The 16790-nt window shown below is 44.9% G+C and overlaps 1 protein-coding gene and 2 long non-coding RNA genes across 9 annotated transcripts in view; 2 read left to right on the top strand and 1 right to left on the bottom strand.

Moving 5' to 3' along the window:
* The window catches only part of LOC110260829 (uncharacterized), a 100011-nt gene that overhangs the window by 19014 nt on the left and 64207 nt on the right, over nt 1-16790 (bottom strand). The gene's annotated exons all lie outside the window — the stretch shown is intronic.
* SYT1 (synaptotagmin 1) overlaps nt 1-16790 on the top strand; it is a 521895-nt gene that overhangs the window by 492524 nt on the left and 12581 nt on the right. The window lies entirely within an intron of this gene.
* Nucleotides 9621-10758, top strand: LOC146403615 (uncharacterized). The gene is made up of 2 exons (XR_014804614.1): nt 9621-9774; nt 10018-10758. It is a non-coding gene; the product is annotated as an uncharacterized LOC146403615 (long non-coding RNA).

The raw sequence follows: 16790 nt of genomic DNA, 5'->3' as shown, positions 1-16790 counted from the left end.
TTCAAGGATTTTCTAGGGGGCTGGAGGGTGGTGGACAATGGACTGACCATTAATAGTTCCGAAATAAATTTGGTAACAGCTATCTCGACTTTCTCAGAATCACGACATAAAGTCTATCCTCTAACCTCTACTTGGTCTCCCATTTTTCTGTGAAACTTGTGTTTGCGATTACACACAGATCTGAATTTTTAAGTTTTTAAGTTTAAGTGTTTCTCTTTAATTCACTGCACTGTCCATTAATGCTTCAACTGCCCTTTTGTTGTTGTTGTTGTTGTTGTTTTGAGAAATTTTTGGTACTACTTTAATATGGACCTGAAAATATCCCAGTGTTAAATATCGAATCTTTATTATGATCCAAAAAAGCAAGGAAAAAAAAAAAACATAAGCCAGGCAGTACCCAAAAGAGGACCAGTCAACCTAAATTTCTAGATCTAATCTCTGTTCTCATGTCTCAGGTGAAAACTCCCACTCACTGTACCTGCCTCCGAGGTACCAGCAATGAGTCCATATTTTCCATCACCTTTCCAGATCATCTCGCAAAGCACTGGGCATCAAATGAATGTTCCATAAACCTGACTCGTCCTATAATTTTCCCTCCAAGAACTTCCAAACCTCTTCACATTCCACGTTCGTTTAAATCTTTTCCTGTCTACAACGGCCTTCAGCAAGCTTACGTAGCAATCTCCCTTCTTTAAGCGATAAGCAGTGAGTCTTTTCTTCATAGGGAATCTTGAGTCAAGAACAGTTAACTCATTCAGTCTGAGTTTTCCATTGCTGTACTACAGGCCTGTCCTTGTGCCAGAAATCTCATCACTCTAATTGAGGGCAAACATCATATTCACATTCGTTGCCTCACTAGATTCTCTGGACTGTTCTGACTGCCATGTTGAAAATTGTCTTTCATTTGACTCAATATAACTCTTTTTCTTTCAGTGCTTTTGAGAGGGAAATACGCTGAGTTTTAATAATTTCTTAGCTGAATGTTAACTCCTAAAGTCTAGCACTATGTATTCAAACTGATCCTGCAAAATGTTGACTTCTCTCCAGCAAAGCAGTTACAAATGATTTTACCTAAAAAGCTTAAATATTGCTTATTGGTCTATGGCCCTTGACTCATTTATGCTATTTCCCAAAAGAGGCATTAAAAACACAGATTTTCTATTTAATTCAGAGCCCATACATGGTCTTAGAACATAGTGTCTGCCCTCTTATTCATGTATTCAATAATTTGATATTTAACCGTCCCTTTAAAATGGGCTTCAGATGAAGTAACAAATTGTGAGTTGTTTGACATATATGCAGGTCCAGCATGCTTGGTAAGAACTGACGCTTTCGAAACTAGTCTTGGATCTTCGTCATCTAGAATATTTCCAACAAGATTTAAAATGAGACCCCTGACTCTGTCCAGCAATTCCACTAAATTAACTCCCTCTGCCTTCTCTTGGATGGACTTTCACGGCAAATCATAAGCTTGCTTTAGAGTACTTGTTCTGTGTCTACTCTTCATTCCCAGAGAGGACAGTTCTTAGCATTTAACATGCGCCACCACCCCCTCCACCTCCTCCCCGACACTAAACCGGGAAGAATGAGGACAGAATGTTCTAACCTCATCCATACCACAGGCAGTTATTCAAGGGGAAAACCATATTTCACGGCCTTTTGCTAGATAAACTTGCTTCACAAAGGGGGCACCATCTTCTGAAGAATGATGTGGAACAGGTTTACTCCAAAAAGAGTTCACCACGACTCTGCTCCCTCTGCTCCAAGAAAATTCAGATTCGACCCTGCTCATGACCCAACACAAGTCGTGAGATGAACTCTCTACAATGATTCCAGCTGGTAATTTTTTTTGTCAAGTTCTATTCCATCTGGAGCAGCAACTGTTCGAGTATTTCTGGCGAGAAGCTCTCTGAAAGGGATGATGAGAACACCGGCTGTTTTCACCAAGTCTCATTTGCCATCCGTTCCATGAATGATAGGCATCCTTACGGAGATGAAAAAAGGAGAGGCTGCTTTAGGACGGACAGTCAGAGACGTTCCATGAAGAAAGTGGGGTAAGGCAGGGATGTGAAGAGGAGGCTTTCCAAGCGTGGGGCCCCAGAGGGAGAAGCAACAGGGTATCGTCAAGGAGCTGAAAGGGCAGGTGGTTGGAGCGGAGGCAGAAGAGGGGGAGTAAACCTAGAGGAGGAACTGGGGGGGTAAGAAGGAGCCACATCCCTCAGCATCTCTTAGTCAAGCCAAGAAATGTGAACACTTCAGGGAGTTCCCATCGTGGCTCAGTGGTAGCAAACCCGACTCGTCTCCATGAGGGCATGGGGTTGATCTCTCACCTCGCTCAGTGGGTTAGGGATCCAGCATCGCCATGAGCCGTGGTGTGGGTTGCAGACACAGCTCGGATCCTGCGCGGCGCGGCTGTGGCAGAGGCCAGCAGCTGTAGCTCCGATTCGACCCCTAGCCTGAGAATTTTCATATGCCATGGGTACAGCCCTAAAAAAGACAAAAAGAAAAAGAAAAAAGTGTGAATGCCTAAGTTATAGTATAATTACTGGATGGAAAGCCATATTAGGAGTCATGTCATGTTTTAATGACCCTTCCTGGTTCAACGTACACCATCTAAAATCGATCAAGGTTATGAATATGTCGAATGAGGATAAGGGTTCAAAGTCACAGGACTTCTAGGATCACGAATATTAGCTGTCTGACCGTGGACCCGTCACTCAGCTTCCTCCGCTGTAAAATGGAGGCAACGACGCCTGTCTCTCAGGTGAAGAATAAATGAGCTAAAACATACAGAGTGAATGGTACAGTGTCTGTTGGAAAGAAGATGCCATACTGCCTTTAGATGTGGGCAAGAAGGGACCTTGCCCTGGGACTCGGAGTTTGGAGAGCCCGCTTTGGTCCTCCTCTCTCTACACCTGCAGAGAACAAGGCGTCCTCAAGACGAAGAGAACACTCTCGGCTGGGGCTGCCCCCAACACTGCATTGGGCTCTGAGTACCTGAGATCCAGTGGTCCCTGCCGAAATCATCCCGAGTTGATTCACAAGGCCTCTGAAGAGTCTTCCTCCTAAACGTGATCACCCGAAAGCAGGTGCATGTCCCACGACCGAAGGGTGGCTAAGGAGCAGCTTTTGGGGGCTGGTGAATGAGGTGTGGACAGGCAGGCTGGGGTGTCCCCTTGTGTGTATGCGAAACTTTTGACCGTGGGTGTTGGAGTTTGGTGAGGAGAAACTCCATTGCTGCCGGAGGAGTTTGAGACTGCCTCGATTTAAAGCTAGATTTCCTGGTTATTATGAATGTTTATTTGTCAAGCTATGAGAACAGAAACTTCATAGTTGAACAGTTTCTGGTTCTGTTTATAACTTTTAACATTTTAGGCATATGGTACATGGACATGCATTTGTAGTTTGTACCTGTGCCCTGCAAATGTTATAGGCAGGTCTGATCCTGTGGTTTATAAATTCTGCTTATCCCATAAAATTCCATCTCATTTAAACCAACTTAAGATGTGTGAATGGCCTGTGGATGAAAATCACTTTAGGGTGACTGTAAAATTCCATATGCTCAGGAAGATGGGGGAACAGGCAAAGGAAAAAACGAGTTCAAAGAAAACCACCCATCTGGGGTGACCTCTCCCTCTCTCCACAAGCAAAAACACACTCTGAATCTCACTGTATTGGTGTTTTGTGAAATTATGCATCCATACGTGGAAGTGGAGGGAAAAGAAGGCGTAAGGCTGATGATTTTTCGAACTAACAGAACATGAGTTCTCTCTGCGTGACTCTGGTTTGGACTCCCTAAGTGTAAAGCCTTGAATGCAAAGGAAGCATTTCCATCTGAGGGAAGGGTATCTGTCTGCTCTGAATTCCTCTCACGGTCCTTGCTGTACACATTCATTTAGCAAGAAAACATACCCTGGTCCACGTTATCGTTACTACTACAAAAGATGTGAGTTGATTTAAACTTAACTTTTCAGAAACGTGTCTTCTCTTCCAAACCAAATGTGAGCTTTGCTGAAAAACAAACTAGGGTCTACAGTTTTCTGTATCCCCTCAATGTCTTCCCTAAGTGATATGCAACAGATATTTATATGATTCAGTCATTCAGCAAATATTTCCTGGATTCTACCTGTGCCAGGCTCTGTGTCAAGCATGGAGATAGAGGATTGAACAGGCCACTGGCTAAAAGAATACCTGGCATGTGATAGGCACTCAGTAAATGAGTGACTGAGCAGGTGAATGAAGAAATGAATGGATGAATGAGTGAATGAATTCCGTACCACAGAGCTAAGGAATAATATCCAGAAAAACGGAATAACCACTGAAGTTCTATTAGAGCAGAAGTCATCAGAGTGAAAGACGTCAGCCTGCAGAGTATCTGTGATTCAAGAAAATAGAAACCATGGGGAAAATGAAGCCAGTCCTAACGTTTATACCTCTGGACCACCTCCATAGCCATTTAGTGTGTGGCTCTGGAAACGTGCAAAGAATTAAGCCAGTCCATAGAAACTGAATGTTCTACACAAAGCATCTGACTAACTCTAACACCCCGACTCTCATTGCTCCCAGATTTAGGGATGAAGTATCTTACGTGATGTCAATTTCAAAGACGCAAGTGTGTAAAATAATATTACTGTGAGTTTTTACTGAGATTTGAAATGCTGGTATGTGGTGATTGACTTTAATCACAAATTTGCTTCATAAGAAGCAGTAAAATCACCGCAGAATTATATTGCCCCTTGTCATTTTCTTATATGCAGTATAATATTGAAACCATAGTTTATTTTTATTTTCTCCTTACAATACTGTAAGAAAACCAGATTACTGAGGTAGAAGTTGATCTCTCCTGCAAAGCTGCTTATCTTCTTGATGTGCAAAGCACCAGCTGATTTCAAACAGAGTCTCACAGCTTTACAAAATAGAACCATATTTGGCCATCAATAAGCCAAAATGAAATATCTCTCTGGGATAAAGGAAATCAACATTCAAATAGAGAAACTTAATAACAATCCAGCCAGGGTGTTCAAATTTTTGTGTCTTTTAAAAATAGGCCATGCATTATTCATACCGTAAAATCCCCAACCAAAGGTGGAAAGTATGAGTTAGCAACAATAATACGAGTCTTACAACCATTATCTCTTTTTCTAGAAGAAAACGAAAAGCCTCATTGCTCCTCCTCCTCCAGGTCCATAGGCTCAACAATGTCACGTAAAGGCGGGGGGGCGGGGGAGCAAGCAGAAAGAAACCCTCCTGAGAACATGAATGCATGTCCTTTTTTTCTTTTTTGTGGGGAGGGGGGGTCTTTGTCTTTTTAGGGCTACACCAGAGGCATATGGAGGTTCCTACACTAGGGGTCCAATTGGAGCTGCAGCCACCGGCCTGTGCCACAGCCACAGCAATACGGGATCCGAGCTGCATCTGCGACCTACACCATAGTTCACGGCAACACCGGATCCTTAACCCACTGAGCAAGGTCCAGGATCAAACCCTTGCCTTCATGGAAGTCGAGTCCGCTAACCACTGAGCCACGACAGGAACTCCCATTTCCTTTTTACAAACAGAGAACGAATCAGTGAGACTTTTCCAGCAAAGAAAACATGGGGGCCTTTCCCGTACTCCCTGTGAGATAGACCCAGATCCTGGACAGGTTCTAGAAACAGTTCGAAATGAGGACAAGGAGAGAGAATCCTTCTCTCCAGATAAAACATTTCCAGATGTTTCCCTCAGTTATTCTGGGACAGTCCCAGCCCATAAACTTGCTAAAGCTTGGGCAGCAGAATATCTAGAAGACATGTAGATATTTTAAAGCAAGTTCATGCAAGGAATAGGGAGTTAATGAGAGTGAAACCAATTCTGGAGAAACCAATCTGAGGGCCAGGTGCGTCTGAAGTAACCCCAACACAGAGCGCTAACCCTGTTTGGGCATATTGGGTATAAGGGCACCTCTATTCTCACATTGTTTTCATTGTGAACTCAGGCTGGACTTCCCAGGAAACGTCTCTAAGCAGATAAGGATTAGCATCAATTTATTGTCATATTACATGTGCTTAAAAATCCCACCAGTATTATCAAGTAACTGTTACCAATTAAGCATCCCATTAAGTAGAAATGTCTAATAATTATTTTAAAAAGAAAAGAAAGGAAAAGAAGAGAAAAGAAAAGAAAATTCTTACTAGTGACCTTCCATCTGGCATAAATAGAAGCTAAGTCCAAACGACCAGGGGGGGAAAACGTGAAGTCAAATCTGCTGTTTGCAATTTTGTTTGCCTTGCTGAATCCTTTGACTGTTTTTGTTTTTCAAATCAGTTCATACAAACAGTTTATGCTTGGTCATACCACCAAACTCTTTGCAGTCATCCAGAAAGAATCAAACATAATTGCTACGTCCCTACTCGCATGTGTTTGCCCTTTTCCCAAAAGATGTTCCAAAGTTAAGGGGGGAAAGGGTTGAATCACCTTAAATACGGAACAGAAAAGATCCCGATTTTGCCAACATGGTGAACTCCCTCCTCTGTCAAGGGGGAGCTCAAACCCTCACACTTGTTTGGTTTCGTTTAGTCAGCTGCACCCACAGCATGCAGAAGTTCCAGGCATCAAACCCACGCCACAGCAGTGCCCTGAGCCGCTGCAGTGACAATGCCAGTCCTTTCCCCACTGCGCCCCCGGGCACTCCCGCTTACACTGTGCTCTCACCTGTCCATAAACACGCCGCCTGGGACTCTCCATTTGCTGCGTTCCCGTTCCCTGGGTTTTGGGGGTGCATTCCCACACTTTCAGTCAGGAGGCTGACGGTCACATGCAGTCCATTTGGGCAACCACAGAAATGGTTGTTGGCATTCGGTGACTTCCCCCGACACGACCAAAAGTGCTCTCCATTTAATTCCTACCAAGAGCATTTTGCACTTAGGTTTTTGTCTCCTCAAAGCACTCTGCCACCATTAGCAAACGAAATCAGCCTTTGCTATTTTATGATTTGTCTCATTGAAATTAGGTTGCTTTTCACTGCGGCAGCTGCCTCTGTGATGTTATTTTCTTATAGCAAATACGGCACTTAACGAATGTAAATTCAGTTTTAAACAGGGGGGCCCACATCGAAAAGTTTCCCAGAATATATTTCTGATGCTGTATCCTCACTATAACATTACAGGGAGCATTTTAAACTATAAAAACACAAAGTTCTTCAATGTAGCCTTCTCTAAGTACTTATAAATTATTTATAAAGACTCCCCTCAGGTAAATGTGTTATGATTGCCAGCGATAGAAACGGATATTGTCTGCTCTGTGAACCCTGTTACTATTCAATTATTTGTAAACTGTTCGACGATTGACTTAGTGATGAAACTCTCCATCAGAGCTCAAAAAAGGCAGCTGTTGGCAAGGAAATGTTAAATCCTCAATCTGCCAGGTTTTAACTCGGCTGTCTCTGCTAATGCTGGGCCACTTTACAGAAGCACTTGATGGCTCATTCCTAAGAATTTGATCTCAAGTGGGAAGTCATGTCTGTCTGAAAATAAGCATATGTACACTTTCAAGTTTAGGCAGAGATGGAATCCTAGCGACCCTAGGTTGAGAAACTCTATAAACACTGGTTGGTTGCCTCCCAACTTCTATTCCCAGCATTTTCGATAAGAGTCTTCTAATTTCTGTTTGAAGAACCACCATATTCTTCTATTCTTAGTCTTGTACTTAGAAGAGAGTTGCATCTACCCCAAACTCCGAAAGGTAGGATTCCTGGCCCTCCCTACTGGTTTGGGGATAACAACGACCCAGGACTAAGCCAACCTAGCTCATCACGTGCACTTAGGACTTTTCCTGGGAATTCTGATGTAGACTCTTGTCCTTGCAAACTATAGTGGGAAGATGTGAGACTTGAAACTGGTGTAGTCATTTGCATCATTAAAGAGAAACGCCCAGGATGCCTTGGGGGGGCCACCATGTGGACTTTGCAGGAGTTCATAGGAGACATTCGAGACACAGGCAAACCCGGAACCTTGACACTGGTGAATCTGCATTAGATACAAGAACTGACTGAACAGCTGTAACAAGGAGAATCTACAGTACCCTGGCTCCGAAAGACCGAAGTGCTGTTTGACATTCTTTATAGCTCCCTCATTTCCATAGGTGGTGGGTGTGCAGGACTGTGAGGTCCAGGGCTGTGAGGTCACTTAGGGACCCGGGACCTTCCTCTCCCGTTTGCTTATCCCACTAGAGAATTTTGCCTTCACTTTACGGGGTAAAAGCTGCTTCACTGCTCTCTCATCACATCCCTGCCTCAGTTCCAAGAAAAAAGAAAGGAAAATGGCGCCATGAAGCTCAGGGCAGGTTTGTGCAGGTTTTTTGTTTGTTTTAAGTTTATGTTAGTCTTTTGGGGGCCTCACCCATGGCATATGGAAGTTCCCAGGCCAGGGGTCAAACTGGAGCTGTAGCCACCAGCCTACACCAGAGCCACAGCAACACCAGACACTTAATCCGTTGAGCAGAGCCAGGGATCAAACCCACATCCTCGGGATTCCAGTCAGGTTCATTACCATTGAGCCACAACGGGAACTCCAAGGCAGAGGGTTTATCAGTTTTAGCTCTGTTGATATTTGGGATCTGACGATTCTTTACTGTTGAGAGCTGTCCTACATTGTAGAATATTTAGCAGAATCCCTGGCCTCTTCCCACTTAATGCCCATGTCACACACACCCCCAATAACAACAACAAAAATGTCTTCAGACATTGCAAAATGTCAGGGAGATGAACTAGCCCTGTTGACAGCCCCTGTTTTAAGAATACGCTATAGAGTTTACACATATCACTTGCACTCACTTCCAATAACCAGAAGGTAGCTGTCGTTGCAAGGTGAGTTGTAAGAGAGTCTGGGAGAAAGATTTCCAGCTGGAAACAGGTGTCCAGGTAAAACTTCAGGAGTTCGATTGCAAAAAAGCAGGGGTGAAAGGATTTTTCAAAAGGGACAATTAACGAATCTTGGCCACACAGTCCTCCTTCTGGACTTTTCCCTCGTATAATTCCATAAGCTACTTCTACAATTGACACCATTTTGAAAGAAGTATCAGTCACTTGAATTCGGAGCCCTAATTAATGCAAGTACTACCTTTCTCATGCAACACTATAAAGTTGAGCTTTAGCAACCATTATTCCCGGGGGGTGGGGGGATGCAAAAGAAAAAGCGTGATACGGAAGTTCCTCAGAAGCGGGTACTGGCTCAGAGGGGACTGCACAGAACAGCCCAAATGAAGCTATTTCTTATCAGGTCTGGTTGAAATGGAAAGGCCACAGATACCAGGGCCCCCGGTAGTTAAGAAAGAAGACAGTATGATTTTGCAAAATGTTCATGATGCCAACCGCGGGCATCTTGCGCGATTCGGCTTTGAACTGCTGCTTTCTAGTGCTCATTGCAAATGCAAAAAGCCTTTCGTAGCGCCTCTGTATCCACACAAAAGGATCCCTGCTTACAGCCAGATGTTTGGCAATTCTGTTTCTAGGACGCTGGTATAATGTGACATTAGAACTGCCTACGGGAAGAAGGGGGTGACAGCGCTCCCGGGTATCGGAGTGCGTAAGCCTCAGGGAAGCCCCGCCCCGCGCCCTGTTCCGAGTACATCATCTTCCGGAAGTTGATCTTGAAGCCAATGGTTCTGAATGCAAAACATTTTCCCACCAGAATGTTGGCTTTGTGCTATTCGGTGATCACAGAAGTCCTCCGATATCGGAGAAGACAGACATGTGCGCTTTGCAATCCTCCGAAAGAAAATGCCGCCGGGCAGAGAGAGGTTTGTCTGAAGGTTGTGACTGAGAAAGTCATCCGTAAAAGTGTCGGGCAGAGGTGACTTCTAAACCGCATTCACAATGGAGAAAGAAAGAAAGGGCATGTCAGGCCGAAGGGCGGGCGGTTCACAGACAGGGCGTTTGAAATTCTCTGCGAGGAAGAGCCTCGCTGAGCAGGGTCTGGGGAAAGGAGACAGGACGCCGGGAGGGGCTGCTGCCCTTAGCGTGTGATTTGCTTCTGTTGGCAGGACGTTGACGGCTGTTAATGAGGGAGCTCGTGCGGCCAAGTATCATTTTAACAATTACAGGAAGACCAGTTTGAAGGGGAGGGCGTGGTCCCAAGAGAGACTGGGTTTCTGATCTTGAGATATGGCAACAAGTTAGAAAGAGAGAACCAGCCAGAGTGAAGAGGTTGACCGCGAATCAGCCGGAGGTGGTGGCCAGCTTCACTGGGGGGGGTGGCGGGGGGAGAAGGGATGGAAATGGTCCCCAAATCAGGCTGGACTCCTGGCCCCAGAACAGACCCACGGTGGGGGCTCAGTAGGTTTCTGCCTCCGGATAAAAGGAGGGCTGGGATGGTGGGCTGCACTTGGGCGTCTGCAAAGCTCGCTCAACACTGCACCCCTGTTCTTGAAGGAGAGCGACGTGGTTCCGAAGTTGTCCTCCAAGGATAGGCTATATCCTTTTTTGGAAATGTGTCTCTACAGGTTGACACTGTGCCAGTGACACCAGTGTTGGTGAAAACATTGCATGCCAGTGCCAGACTCTGTGGCCAGAAACGTTGTTTAGCTGGGGTCTCAGGAGTATTGGAAGCATGAGGTTGTGTTGCAGGCTGAACAAAGTAGCGTAGAGAAAAACCCTCTTCACTGTGTGTAAAATCATATCACATGTGATTAAACTGAAAAAAAAAAATGTGTCCTTGAGAGGCTGGGGCAGATGAAGGGAGAGGAAAAAATAAAGAAGGATCATTAATGCTCAGAGAGAAAAAAGGGGCCAAGGGAGAGTTTAATGGGAAGAGTGCTTAGTCTGGAGAGATCCATGCATGCCACACATACATACAAACACACAGACACGTGCACATACATACATGCCACATACATGGATGCATGTACATGCATTCATGCATACACATACATACACAGGTTGCTATGATAGAATACCACAGACTGGGTAGCTTAAACAACACACACTTATTTCTCACTGTTCTGGAGGTTGCAAGTCAGAGGACGAGGGCCCCAGGGTGATGACTCTTGGGAAAGGCTCTTTGCCTGGTTTACACTGTCCCCCGTAGTGCCTCCTCACAGGGCGGAGAGAGATCCTCTCTCGTGACTCCCCTTCTGAGGCTTCACCCTCATGACCTGACTCTTTCCCAAAGACCCCCTGCTCCTGACACTATCGCACTGGGGAGGACACAAACGTTTAGTCCATAGCACATGCCAGCTAAGGTCGTATCAAGAATTTTCTGGAAGGGAGAGAACTTGTGGAGTTTCTTTTGATTTTCATCCAATCTCATTTTTATCCCTCCCATAGCAAAGTCATCCAGTCAACCAAGCAAGGTGGCTTGTAGGGAGGCTGGAACAGCCAGAAAATAGGGGCGTATAGGTGCCATCACCCTTCTTACCCCCTGACTGAAGGATAGCAGATTCAGTGTATCCAGGGCTTATCCAATGGAGGTGAGTGCGGTGGGACCCATGCCTGAAGGACTGTGTCTAAATGAAAGCTCACTTCACCTAGAACTAAAGAGTGAAGCGTCAGGGCCAGATGAGCTGGCTAGAAAACTGGTTCCTGGAAAAAAAAAATCCTTCAGCAAGGAAACTCCCTACCATTTAAGGTGAAAAATACACATGAGAGGTGTTCTACTCAAAATTAATGCCTGAATATCAGGGACAAAATGAACCAGAAAGGACTGGCACCAGACCACAGGCTTTCTGCCCCATGAAGTATATTTGGAAGAGGCTGCCCAGCTGGCAGAGCTGTGGCAATGGCCCTTCCTCCTTCAGAATTGCTCCTAATCTGGAGCTGACCCACTAACAACCTAACCAGTCAAAGAGCTCTCCATCCTGACCCCTGGACATCCCAACCCCGAGCCCAAGGCGTTGATCTGATGGACATCCTGGCCCCTCTGCTCTCCTTTCATGTGGCAGAGTCAGTGCCTAGGAGGCGAGGGACCACGAGTGGCTCAATAAATCGTGTCACTGGAGCTTTATCTCAGGGCCTTCCTGTCCCTCACTCTGGAAAGAGTAGAAAACAGAGAGGGAAGCTTTAAGGCTACGTGGAAACAGCGGGAAGAAACCAGATACACGTTTTTCTCATGGGAGAAAGAAGTTAACAGAGAGAAGGGGAGAGGTACAGATAATACTTCTGTCCTGCAACCCACAGGTGTCACTACGTTCCCAACACCAAGGGTCAAAGCGGGGGGGCTTCCTTTTCTCTCTTTCTTCATCTCTGAGCAGCCTCAGGAAAGTAGATCCTCCGTACATGATGGGCCCGAGTCTAACCACATTAGCTGGCCTTGGTGTCTGGAAGAAAGCTCCATAAATCGTAGCTTTGGCCCACACACCCTAGAGCCTCCATAATCAGATTCCACTTCGAACTCTCGAGAGGAACGTCTCAGCTCTGTGTGATCTGAGGTCTTGATGCACGAACAAGAGGAAACCCCGCAGGATGCTGAGGTAGTTTCCCACCTCACACCTCAGGACCATCTCACGCAGGTAGGAATGAAAGAAACTTTCCCTTCCTCTTTCATCTCATACATGATTCAACTCTTCATTAGCAAACCCGTTGCTGAGCGTGGATGCGCTTCTCTGCAGAAGTAAGTCTGGCACTCGGGGCAGCTTGGCTTACGCCTGCAGAACGTGCAAAGACTTTCCCGTACCCTGATGGTGAGCAACTGTTCTGCAAAATGAGCTGGAAGAGAGTCTGATGTACAGGTACTGACTTAGGTGTCAGCCCTTTCACAACTCTTAATAAAGATTAATAATTAATAGCAAAGGGAGTGGCGCAGTTGAAACGAATCCAACTAGGAACCGTGAAGTTGCAGGTTCGATCCCTGGCTCGGCTCAGTGGGCTGAGGACCCAGCATTGCCGTGAGCTGTCGTGTAGGTCACAGATGTGGCTCAGATCTGGCATTGCTGTGTCTGTGGCATAAGCCGGCAGCTGTAGCTCCAATTAGACCCCTCGCCTGGGAACCTCCCTATGCCTCGGGTACAGCCCTAAAAAGACAAAAGACAAAAAAAAAATTAATAACAATATGTGCCAGGCACATTTTGAAGCCCTTGCCACGTTAGGTTAGAAACTCAATTTAATCTTCACAACTCTCTGAGCAAGGCTTTATCACTCTCATGGCTTGAAGGTGAAGGAACTATGGCACAAAGAGATCAAATAACACAGTGGTCGGACAGCCGAGGCGCAGAGAAAGTAAGGGAGGCTGCAGTGTCTATACTTACAAACACTTGACTAAGTTATTTCTCTAACATATCACGAAGAGCAGCAGGTTCAGAGTCAGAAGACTGGTTTGAGTTCTTGAGGAAAAAATCAGCCTTTCCAAGCCCAGTTTTCTCACTTGGATTGCAGTAAGTATTGGAGGAGATGATGTAATTTATACGTGTGTGTGTGTGTGTGTGTGTGTGTGTGGGTGTGGGTGTGGGTGTGGGTGTGTGTTTTAAGCTATAGATACATATATTTATGTGACCTTAAAGTGCTCTACAAAGGAGCACCAGGAACATGATACTATTAAACTCTGCCTTGGGTCTTACTTTAAAAATTATTCACAGCTAACATTCCATCCATTTCTACTAATTTTACCACAGATCCTGAAACATCTTTATGTAACTGTTATCTTCTGATTGACTGCACGTTCCAGGTTAACTTTTTTTAATTAAAAAAGACACATTTTTGAATGATTTTGCTTTGAAGAATGCTGTAATCATTTTTAGAAGATGGGAAAAAATATCGATTTTTTCCAAAAGATTGTTTTCTAGACCAATTTAAATTTGACTTTTATCCTCAAACCTTGCTAGATAAACAGTAGAATTATCTTTTCAAGTGCAGTTGCTGCATTGGACTTCTATTGCTCTCATGACAAATAACCACAAACTTGATTTTAAAAACAATAAGTCTGACACAGACTAACTGGGCTAAAATCAAGGTGTCGCCAAGGTCCCTTTCCTTCCTAGAGGATCCAGGCAAGAATCCGTTGCCTTTTCCAACTCCTAGAAGCCACCTGCTTTCAGTGACTTGTGGCCCCTCCTCCAGCCTCAAAGCCAGCAGTGCAGCTTGTCTCTGATGCAACATCTATTGCCACCTCTCTTTCTGACCACAGCCAGGAAAGGTTCGAGGTTGTCCGTGATTAGATTAGGCCCCGGATAATCCCCTCATCTCAAGATCCTTAACCTTAACTGCATTTCCAGAGTCCCTCTTGCCATGTAACGTATCATGTTCATCAACTCCGAGGATTAGGAGGTGGGCTTCTTTGGAGGGAGCGCTTTTCCTGCCTTCCGTAATCGCGAATACGGGGAAGAAAAAAACACCACTTGTATATTAAAAAGCCTTGTCAGCATATAAAGTTTGAGCTCGACTTCATTTTAGTGCCTAAAATACCAAGTCCTAACAGCGATTATGACAGAAAGGAAATAAAGTTCCGTTCGGCTGATTTCAGACGAAAAGAAAGCCTGGCAAGTGAGGAGGGAAGGTAGCAGGACCACAGTGACAAAACACCCAAATGATAGGCCTGAAAATCATCGAGAATGAGGTGGCGAATCTGTGCTCTTTGCACCACCTTTGGTTATTGGTAATGAAGACTCTCTTGGATGCCAGTCCACCACTTTCCGAATTGAAAATGACAGTCATATACACTAGAGACTAGATGGACTTCAGGAAAGAGCCCTTCCTTTCTACACAGTTAGACAAACAGACAGACTCTACCCTTTTATTTTTTTCATTTTTGGCCACATCCACAGCATGTGGAAGGTCCAGGGCCAAGGAGCTAATGCAAGCTACAGCTGCAACCCATACCACACTGGATCCTTAACCCAGTGGGCCATGGTGGGAACGCCAACCCCAGTATTAAGATAAAGGAAAGAAGCAAACTGTCTCAAGTTTTGCACCAGTTTCAGCGGCAACAGGGACTATCTAACTGGTATTAAAGACAGGTTGTCAGTATTTAGATGATGAAGGGTTCCGTGAAAATTTGTTGGAGGGACGGAATAAATCAATGCAGGCATAGAGATACGGAATCTCCTTTGCAGCGTGCTTATTTCCCCACGCTATGTACATGTGTGCAAAAACCTGACAGATGTGTGGACGCCGCACGTGGTGTCCAGCAGTTGTACTCAAGAAGAGCAACAGCAACTTTAGTGAGTGTCATTATAGCTTATTTTATCATTTCCATAAAATTATGTCATCATGCAATGACCGGGATTTCTAAGCCACTACGGAACTCTGAACTGACAGGGATTTGCTTTGTGGAGCAGCCCCTAAAACAAAACAAATTTAATTATACTTTGCAGGAGAGGTGGTGCTTACTATAAAAGGGACACATGTGTCCTTAAAGCATGGGTGTAGCTCACCGTCGGGTGGCTGTATTTCCATTTAGAAGACCCAACCACAGCTAGAGAGACAGGAGCAAGGGCTTGATCACAGAAGGAGCTGCTAAGGAACTCCTCAGGGCATGTGGGCCATCTCCAAAGGGACAGGAACTCGGTGCAAGACTTCAGCACAGTGAAAGACCAAGAGGACACCTAGAAAATCGAGCCAATCCAGGTGTGGATGAACGTGGGAAAGACCTGGAGTGCCCGTCGTGGCTTAGTGGTAATGAACCCAACTGGTATCCATGAGGACATGGATTCGATCCCTGGCCTCACTCAGTGGGTTCAGGATCCAGTGTAGGTCACAGATGTGGCTTGGATCTGGCGTTGCATTGCTGTGGTTGTGGTGCAGGCCAGCAGCTACAGCTCTGATTCAACCCCTAGCCTGGGAACTTCCATATGCCACAGGTACGGCCCTAAAAAAGACAAAAGGGAAGAAAAAAAAAGGGAAAGGGAGAAGACTGGAGAAAACGGAGAAGCAATGTAAGACTTTGGATGGCTGGACCAAGAAGATGCTCAAAGGTGTCCACCTTGGGAATGTAACCTATCAGAGCTAGACATTCAAGACTTATCCAGGCACAAAAGTTGAAAAAGAATAAGACCTCTAACAAGCCACGGAGTGGGAGAAAATACTTGTAAACCATATATCAAATAAAGGGATAATGTTCAAAGAAACTCATACATCTCACTAGCAAAAAATAAAAATAAAAAATTTTTAAATCTGGAGTTTCCATTGTGGCTCAGTGATAATGAACCTGACTAGTATCCATGAGGACATGGGTTCAATCCCTGGCCTTGTTCCGAGGGTTAAGTTCCAGCATTGCCATGAGCTCTCGTGTAGGTTGCAGACATGGCTGGGATCCTGCATTGCTGTGGCTGTGGTGTAGGCCGGCAGCTACAGTTCCAATTGGACCCTTAGCCTGGGAACCTCCATATGACATGGGAGCAGCCCTAGAAAAGGCAAAAATACAAAAAAAAAAAGCCTGGGAATTTTCATATACTGCACTTGTGGCCCTAAAAATATTTTTTAAAAAATTAAAATCCAATTAAAAACAGGCAGAGGTTATGAATGATCTTTTTCTAGAGAAGTTATATAAATGGCAAATAGGTACATGAAAAGATACCCCACATCACGAATAATCAGGAAAATACACATCAAAGCCGTAATGAGATACCACCTCAACCCACTAAGATGGCTATCATTAAAAAGGCAAGTGATAAAAAGCGGTTGATAAAAAGATGTGGAGGAAAGGGAAACCTCACGCGCTGCTGTGGGAACGGAAACTGGCGCAGCCACTACAGAAAACACTATGGAAATTCCACAAAAAATTAAAAATGGAGATACCATACAATTCAGCAGTTCCATTCCTGGGTAGCATCTAAAGTAAATAGAATCACTGTCTCAAAAAGATATCTGTGTTTCCCACAGCTGTTGC

This window comes from Sus scrofa, chromosome 5 (genome assembly GCF_054392235.1).
Source record: "Sus scrofa isolate SSC_HxYL_T2T_F1_AM1 chromosome 5, Sscrofa_HxYL_maternal_Yorkshire_Landrace_v2.0, whole genome shotgun sequence".
NCBI lineage: Eukaryota > Metazoa > Chordata > Mammalia > Artiodactyla > Suidae > Sus > Sus scrofa.
Note: the sequence above shows the minus strand (reverse complement) of the source record. Positions and strands in the feature narration are given on the sequence as shown.